Source organism: Camellia sinensis, chromosome 13 (genome assembly GCF_055761805.1).
Source record: "Camellia sinensis isolate YWXY chromosome 13, ASM5576180v1, whole genome shotgun sequence".
NCBI lineage: Eukaryota > Viridiplantae > Streptophyta > Magnoliopsida > Ericales > Theaceae > Camellia > Camellia sinensis.
This window is the reverse complement of record NC_138973.1, coordinates 80468037-80477628: the sequence shown is the minus strand read 5'-3', so window position 1 is coordinate 80477628 and position 9592 is coordinate 80468037.

Below are 9592 nucleotides of genomic sequence, written 5' to 3'. Positions count from 1 at the left end.
TTGCAAGGAGGATTGCAAGGAGGAGTTGCAAAGAGAGGATCCCAACTCAACAAACACCACCTAAACTGCAACAGCTAACTTTTTCGTTTAAATAGACAGAGGGTGTAAAACAACTGCCAATTATGAGAGTGAGTATAATATTTTTTTTTTTTTTGAAATGAGAGTGAAATTAAAATACAAAAACACATTTCTACCTTGATCTTCATCTTCTTCATTTAAACCCTTAAAAAACGTAACCTGCCCACACTCCCAGCAACCTGATTTTACCCAAGCCCCATTGTCACTACTCCTTCCATTTTCGAGCACCACCATAATCTCCGTTTGCTTCCCCAATTGTTGCCGACTACTTTAGTTCCTGACCACCATAGCCACTCATTTTCCCCTTCCAAACCACCCTCAACGCCTCTTCTACCTTTCCCGTAATTCCCTATCTGGAGATTCCGACTCTATTTGTACATTGATTGGCAAGAATCAAATCAACACTGTTAGTGTTTAGTGTGTTAGTGCTTATAGCCAGCTATCATAGCATTAATTAGTATATAGTTGTTATATATATTAAAGAAAATGTAAATTGATTGCTTGCTTTCTGCTTTCGGTGCCTGGCATCCAATGTACTCTCCTCTCTATAAGAAGAGAGTGAGGCTCCCTTTGTTAAGACACACAGAATATACACATTCCATTTATTCCCCCCCTCTCTCTCTCTATCAATTTATCTTTCATGGTATCAGAGCTCAGTCATACAATTCTGGCATTTTTCGATTTTGGTGCTTAGTCCCGTACACAGTGGCACTACACCAAACAGCTCGGAATCTCCTCGCGATTCCAACGGCACCATGCCCGTCACCAGAAATGCCATCACACGCCCCCACGCGCCGCCTTTGTGCTCGACGCGTCTCTGCTTCTGCCGCCACTCTCACACGCGCCTTCACGCGCCCTCTGTTGCCTGCTCACGTCTGTGACACCCCAAAATTTGAGGACATCATAATAAAGTGTAAAACTTAAAATCAATTTTCTTAATTAAGAATCCTCATCAATGTTGCCACCAAATTTACCATCGTCCATTAATTAACAACTCAGAAACTAAAAGTTCTTAAATTACAACTCCAAATAACTTAAAACTTAGTCTTAGAAGAAATGAAAAAAAAAACAAAAAAATAAAACTAGGGAAATGGTTCATAGAATCCTGGGCATTCTTTAAATTGACCAAGGCTGAATGTCGCCTTACAAGGCCTCGGTGTTTCCTTCGGTACCTGGCATAAAACACCAGGGCAACGAGAATGCCAATGAGCGATGAGCTCAGTGATATACTATAACTCGAAAATACCCACCTTGATAATAGTACTCACAATTAATGAATAATGCGTAGTAACAGAATAACATGTAGCATCTAATAAGCATAACAAGAATGCCAACAGTTAAAATAATAACAATAGATAAATAAATAAATAAATAAATAAATAAATAAATAAATAAATAAAATGGAAAACGGAAATAGTGATTCATCATAAGAAAAATGCACGCTTTTCTTTTTAATTTCCCATAGATTTAGTTTATCAGATAAATTTAAGTAACTCCCCGAGGAGCAATATTTCCACTCAACTGCTAAGCAATGGCCACAGGCAATTCTGACTCCCCCTTAGTCAAATATTCAAATGTTACTTGCTGTAACTACCAATGATGCCCACATACCAGGGTTACGTACCCGAGTCGTGACATCACGGTCTGCCCCAAGGGAACGGTCTATGTTGTGACACCCGTACCACCAACCTTATATCGCCTATACCGATAAGAGCCGAAATACCTTTCTGTGCCATGTTAGGGTTTGCAACTCAATTGTACAAGATTCTAAACCGGGCTCACACCATTACTTTTAAATTTTAATGTATCTGTTCGATTCCGTATCCCTTTACTTTGTCCAATTCACATTTTGATGCATATACGAGTTTTAGTTATAAAACTACGGTGACATAATGTTTGTATAGCACAACACAATCATATATGGAAACTAAAATAAATGCGATAGAGTGTCTTAGGAGTCATCACAAGATTTCTTAAGAATTCACATACTTCTCCTTTCAGTACTGTATGGTCAAACAAAAAAAATACGCAACCCATACCAAACGATGTTCAACCATTATAATTTTAGTGGTGCTAGCTCATCGAGTTAGGAAAATATTTCGAGAAGAATACCAGGACTAAAAACGATTTTAAAATGGAGAAACAATTTTTGGAAGAAAACGGTTTGCTGGGACAGTGAGTTACATTCACCTCCAGCACAGGTGATCCGGGTTTGAAAAATAAAAAGTGGCTCAAACGGTGTTAAAAATAGGCATGGTCAGAATATTTTGCTGATTTTTTGAGTTTAGAACATATTTCCAGAAGAGTGTGAAGGCTGAAAACCAGCCGAAGATGGTCAAATGATTTTTATAAGAAAACTTGACAGATTCTGTCACCTTTTGGAAAAATTGGTGTTTCTCTCTCAATACTTAGTAAAAAATTATGAAACCAGCGGCGTTTGAAAGGTAATTTAAAAATCTAACTTTTTCAATTTAAATCACTTTAAAATTCGTTATGTGGAATAACCGGTGACCTGGTAAAGTCAGCGTTGCTGCTGCCTCCAAACAGCAATGAAGTTAAAAATATATTCAGGCCATGAAAACGTTGTCAAATAATTTTCTTCAATATTCTAGTGTCATGAAAACTTGTTAAACTAACTCCACTATTTTCAAATTTTATGAAAGTGTTCTCATGAGTTTGTTTAGGGTTTACTCAAACGGATTAAAATCTGTTTTTGCTGGAAGTTTATTAGTTTTGCGAAAAACACACTTTGTATCCAACATGAATCACATGCAAGACAAAAAAAATGTTTCTTACTATTATTCCCATGTGAAACTCTAATTCTTCATATTTACTTTCATTAGTGATAACAAAAAATAATATTGATGAAGAGTAAACATAAATTCATAAACATGCGAGATTGATTCAACAATGAAGAATACTTGATCACATAAACAGCAAAATCATTAGCTAAACCAACTAACCCATATTTGTAAAAATGACAGAAATCACATAATCATAAGATTATCATTCTATCCAAATGTAACATGCATTGAGCATTTGTGTATTATCAATACACACTCTTGCATATTTTTAATGTTTAGGTTTAAGAAAACATCTAAGAAAGGGTAGGGTTGAGTATTTCTTTACCACAATGAAGTAAAAAAATTTCTCAAGTCACTACAAGAAAACACACCTTTGGCGACTAAAAATTTAGTCGCCAAAAATCGAATTTTCACTTTCCCCGACTAAATATTTTAATTGCCGGTTTTGTCGCGAATACACGGTCGCCAATACCTTTGGCGACTAAAAAAGTGTTAGTCGGCAATATACATGTCTTCAGCGACCAAAAATTTGTCGCCAATAGTCAATTCTTTTTTTGAAAATTATACATTTAGCGACTAAAGTTTTAGTCGCCAATAGTGAATTTTTTATTTATTTATACATTTACCGACTATTTTTTCATCGCCAATAGTCAATCTTTTGGTGACCACAGAGTTTAGTTGCCAAAAGCATATTTGAAAAAAAAAAAAAAAATTACCCTCCGTGCCTGAGACCTCCAGGTTCCAAAGCTTTACAGCACACTCCCCCGCACTATGCCACTAAACCATCACATGAATGTAATTGCAATATATATTATTTATATATTACTTTGACTGGTATTAATACAAAACTATATATATAAATATAATTATATATATTCAATATAATTTATGTAAAAAATAAATTATTTACTAAAAAAAAATTTAGATCACTTTTGGCGACTAAATCCATTATTTAGTCGCCAATTCTACAATTTTGGGCTACTAATTAATTTTCCGTCGCTAAAGAAATATGTTCCGCCTAAAAACTACCCTTTTTGGCGACTAAACCTGTTTTTAGTCGCTAAAAACGTCCCCTTTTGGCTACTAAAGTGAATTTTAGTTGCCAATTGACAGTTTTTAGCTACTAATTTTTTTTTAGTAGCCAAAAAGCTTGACTTTCAGCGACCAAACTGTTTTTAGTCGGCAAAACATATAGAATCGGCGACCAAACTATTTTTTAGTCGCCAAAAACCTTAACCTTTGGCTACTAAAATTTTTTTAGTCGCTAAAACCCCTATATTCAGCGACTAAACTGACTTTTAGTCGCTAAAACCCTTATATTTGGGGACTAAAGTCTTTTAGTCGGCAAAAGTGACCAATTTTGGTGACTAATTCCATTTTAGTCGCCAATTCTACTACTTTCAGCGACGAAAAATCCAGTTTTAGTCGCCAAATCTACTTTTTGTTGTAGTGAGTATTGAGCCCTCGTACTCCTCTCTTCTCTCCTTCCTCTCTTGCTTTCTCTTCCTCTCTGCCTCTTGTTTGCTTAGTTACGTATGTGTGTGCAAGGGACTGCTGATGAATGCTCCTAATTGTAGGAGTTTGAGGCCTAATTTATTATTATTATTATTATTATTATTATTATTATTATTATTATTATTATCATTTTAGTTTTACTTTATTTCTCTTTTGGCTTAGGAAATACCACCTAATAGGATAGCTTACAGCTGCTGCATATCGTGGCTGCCTTGGTAAGGTCTTGAAATTTGCCATCTATGCATGTGGGCATAGAGTGGTAGCAAGCAAAGCCGTGCCTGGCATGCTTGGGCTGAATTTCTCTTCCCAAAATGAATTTTGATTTTATTTAATTTTTTTTTTTAAAAAAATCAATTTAATAAATACATATAACCTAGTCACTAGATATTTTGCTTCCTACTATCCTCTGATTAATTCAGTTACTATTTATTTAACTTATTTAGTTTCCACAACTGTATTTTGATACAGAAATTTAATCACAGCAAGACAAATAATTTTATTTAAAAGAATTTAATATTGGTATTAATTGTGGTGCTATTAATATTATAACATTATAATTTAATAGTTTAATAATCACTATTGATTGACTTAATATTATTATTAATAAACTAATTAGTTGTCTAAAAATTCAGGTTCTTACAACGTCATCGACTGACGTCAGCCCCGCTCTTTCGTGCGCCGCGCTTGCTCTTGTGCGCCTCACATGCGCCGTCTGCTATCATGCACCTGCATGTGCCAGCCTGCTATCGTGAGCCGCGCGTGTGCCGTTCCACTATCGTGCACCCACGTGTGCCATCCTGCTACTGTGAGCCGCGCATACGCCTATCCACTACCGTGCGCCGCACGCCCTTCTTGCTATCGTGCTCCTCACTGCACCTTGCTAACGTGCGCCGCTGACATCATTTTAGCCTCTACTGACGTCATCTCTGCACAGCACACCTTTCCTAGCTATATTTGACCTTCCGGACTCACTGGTACACTCTGTTTTACCTAATTTTGCTCCTACAGGTCTGTTCCTATTGATTTAGCCCTACTCAATTATTATTATGGATCGTCATGATGCCTCCCATCTTATTTCTGTTATTCTGAATGGTTCCAACTATGTCTTGTGGGCCCAAGCCATGTCTTCCTTCCTCAAAGGAAAGAAGCTCTGGCGCATTATCATTGGGGATGTGACCCAACTGGTGAAAGACACTGATGAAACTACTACTACTGCTACTGCTACTACTACTGCTACTACTACTACTGTTGCTACTACTGCTGTTACATATGAAGACCGACTTGAGGAATGAGACAGTAAGAATTACCAGATCATTACCTAGTTTCGAAATACCTCCGTTCCCTCTATCAGTATTTAGTTTGGTCGTTTTCAGCTTGACTCTGTAACTACTTTCGCAAAAGACATCTGGGATTTTTTGAAAAAACGATACCAGACTACTGGTCTTGCCCATCAATATAAACTTTAGAGCCAACTCCACCGCATGCACCAAGAATCCAGTCAGTCCATTAATGACTTTCTTTCTCAAATGTATTCTGTTTGGGACCAGCTTGCTCTTTCAGAATCGACTTGGCCTCACCGAGAAGATGCTGCTTTATTTACTATCTATTGTAATCAGCAGAGGTTGGTTCACTTTCTCATTGCTCTCGATCCCTCTTTTGAGCCCGTGCGTGCCTCTCTTCTTCATTGCCATCCATTGCCCACTCTTGAACAAGCTATTTCTGAGCTGTTATCAAAGGAGACTCATCTTGGTACTCTCCAAACTCATCATGTGGACTCTGTTCTTGCCACTCCTCAGTCATGGCCATTATCGACCCAACGGACCACTGCTTGCCTCTATTGTCAGAATCAGGGCCTTCCTTCCACTCATCTTTTGGTCCGTTGCCCCATTAGATCTTGCCGATACTGCAACAAACTTGGTCCTGGTCATTTGCAGCAGGATTGTTTTCGCAATCCATCCCGATCATCCTCCACTAGCCACTCCTCTCGTGGTGGTTCTTCCCGGGAGAGCTCTCATCGTTCCGGGAATCAGTCTCATTGCACTTCTGCTACTGCCTCTGAGGGTTTCTCTGAGTCACCTGCTCCGTCTACCCCTCTATTTTCTCAAATTGATATAGAGGCCATGTTCAAAAACCTTCTCTCCCCCTCTGGTACACCTCCTCCTCCTGCTTTGTTTGTGATCCTAGGTAACTCTTCTTGGTATTTTGACTCCGCCTGTTGTAATCATATGACGTCCAGTTCTACTATATTTTCTTCCATCTCTTCATCTACTCATATTCCCTCAATTCATACTGCTGATGGTTATCTCATGTCTGTCCGTCATGTTGGTACTGTTTCCACATCTTCTTTATCTTTACTTCAAGTTTATCATATCCCTGCTCTCACCTTAAACCTTATTTCTATTGGTCAATTATGTGAGCTTGGTCTAATTGTCATATTTTCTGCTACTGATTGTTTGGTGCAGGATCCTCAGACGGGGCAGACTATTGGGATCAGCTGTAAGCACAGACGTCTCTATGAACTTATTCACCTTCGTGTTCTTGACTCCCCTCAGATCGCTGCTCCTGCCTCTGCTTCCTCGTTATCTCATTTTCATCTTTGGCATTGTCGCTTAGGGCATATTTATGTTAGTCGCTTAAAGTCTTTGGTTTCTAGTGGTCAATTGGGTCATGTAATTCCAGATACTTTCGATTGTATACCCTGTCAACTTGCCAAATAACCTGCTTTATCATTCAATAAAAGTACTTTTGTTTCCCATACACTTTTTGATCTTATACATTCGGATATTTGGGGTCCATCCCCTACTACTACTATGGGGGGATCTCGTTATTTTGTTGTTTTTATTGATGATTTTTCCCGATTTACTTGGCTTTTTCTCATGAAAACTCGATCGGAACTTAAACACCTTTATTATAGATTTGCCAAAATGGTCCACACCCAATTTTCAAAAACCATCAAACTTTTTCGCTCTGACAATGCTATATATCGGGATTCAGATTTTATTTCCTTTCTTCAGAGTCATAGTACACTGCCTCATCGTTCCTGTGCTGGCACGTCCCAACAAAATGGCCATGCTGAAAGGAAACATAGGCATATTCTTGACGCTACTCGTGCTCTCCTTCTCTCTTCTTCCTGCCTTGAAAACTTTTGGGGGGAAGCTGCCTTTACTACTGTCTACACTATCAATTGTGCTCCTACCTCTGTCCTCAATAATCAAACTCCCTTTGAACGTCTGCATGGCACTCCCCCTCCATACACCAATCTTCGGGTTTTTGGCTCTGCTTGCTTTGTTCTGCTTCATTCCCATGAACACACCAAACTTAAACCTCGTTCTCGTCTTTGCTGCTTTCTTGGGTATGGAATTGAACATAAAGGCATTCGCTGTTGGGATCCTCTCTTTAAGCGTCTTCGTATCTCCCGACATGTCGTTTTCTAGGAGCACAAAATGTTTTCCTCCCTATCCTCCTTTCACTTACCCGCACTGTCCACTAATGTACTGTTTACTAATCCTTCCATAGATCTCTTCTCTGATGACTTTGATACAGGTTTCTCCTTCATTGAGACGCCCTTGTTAACCCCTGATCCCGTCTAGACTGCTCTCCCTGAAGGTCCACCTCTTATTGCGCCACTTCTTTCTCTGTCGACTCTTCCTCCCACCGATCCTCCTACGGGTCGACCACACCGGGTAACTCAACCACCTATCCATCTTCGTGACTATATTGTTGGGTCTGCTGCCTTTTCTACTTATGAACCTACCTCCTATCGTGAGGCTTGTACTAATCATCTTTGGTAGCAAGCTATGACTGATGAACTCCAGGCTTTGGACAAAACTCATAGGGATCTTGTTGATCTTCCTCATGGCAAGACTGCGATTGGCTGCAAATGGGTTTACAAAATCAAGACTCATTCTGATGGCTCTATTGAATGCTACAAAGCTCGTCTTGTTGCCAAGGGTTTCAACCAATAATATGGTATTGATTATGAGGAGACTTTTTCCTCTGTTGCTCGGCTTATCTCTGTTCGCAGTTTGCTTGCTGTTGCTGCTGCTTGCCACAGGGAGCTCTTTCAGATGGGTGCCAAAAATGCTTTCCTCAATGGTAATCTTCTTGAGGAGGTTTACATGCAACCTCCACCTGGGTCCACTTTTCCACCTCATAAGGTTTGCAAACTACAACGTGCCCTATATGGCCTCAAGCAAGCGCCCCGCGCTTGGTTTGCTAAGTTCAGTTCTACCATTCATGACTTCGGGTTCACTTCTAGCTCCTATGACTCTGCTTTATTTATACGGACTACTCCTCATGGTACCACTCTTCTCCTTTTTTATGTGGATGATATGATTATCACTGGTAATGATGTAGCTGGTATTCTCTACCTCAAACGTTTTCTCCACCGTCAGTTTGAAATGAAGGGCCCTGGTACTCTTAACTACTTCTTAAGCCTTGAAGTATCTCATGAATCTACTGGTTCCTATTTGTCCCAGGCCAAATATGCATCCAATCTTCTGGCCCGTACTGGTCTTACCGATTACAAAACTACCTCTACTCCAGTTGATCCTTAGCTTCGTCTCCCTCCTCTCGATGGGGATTAACTCTCAGATGCTACTCTTTATCACCAGCTCGTCGGTAGTCTTGTCTATCTCACCGTGACTCATCCTGACATTGTCTATGCTGTTCATATTGTTAGTCAGTACATGTCGGCTCCTTGCACTCCCTATTATACTGCCCTACTCCGCATCCTTTGCTACATCAAAGGCACTCTGCTCCATGGCCTCCACTACTCTGCTTCCTCCTCTCTTGAACTGTGTGCTTTTTCTGATACTGATTGGGCTGGAGATCCTACGGATCGACGCTCCACCACAGGTTTCTGTTTCTTTTTAGGGGATTCTTTTCTTACTTGACGTAGAAAGAAACAATCCCTTACTGCCCGCTCCAATACCGAAGCTGAATACCACGCTCTTGCTGATACTACTCAGGAACTTCTCTCGCTTCTCTGGCTCCTTGCTGATATGGGTGTTTCGTCTTCTAGCACTACCTCTCTCTATTGTGACAATCAGAGTGCCATTCAGATTGCTCACAATGATGTTTTTCATGATCGCACCAAGCATATTGAGATTGATTGTCATTTCATTCGCCAGCATGTTACCCGTGGCACTGTTCTGCTTCGTCTTATTGCTTCTGTCGATCAACCTGCTGATATC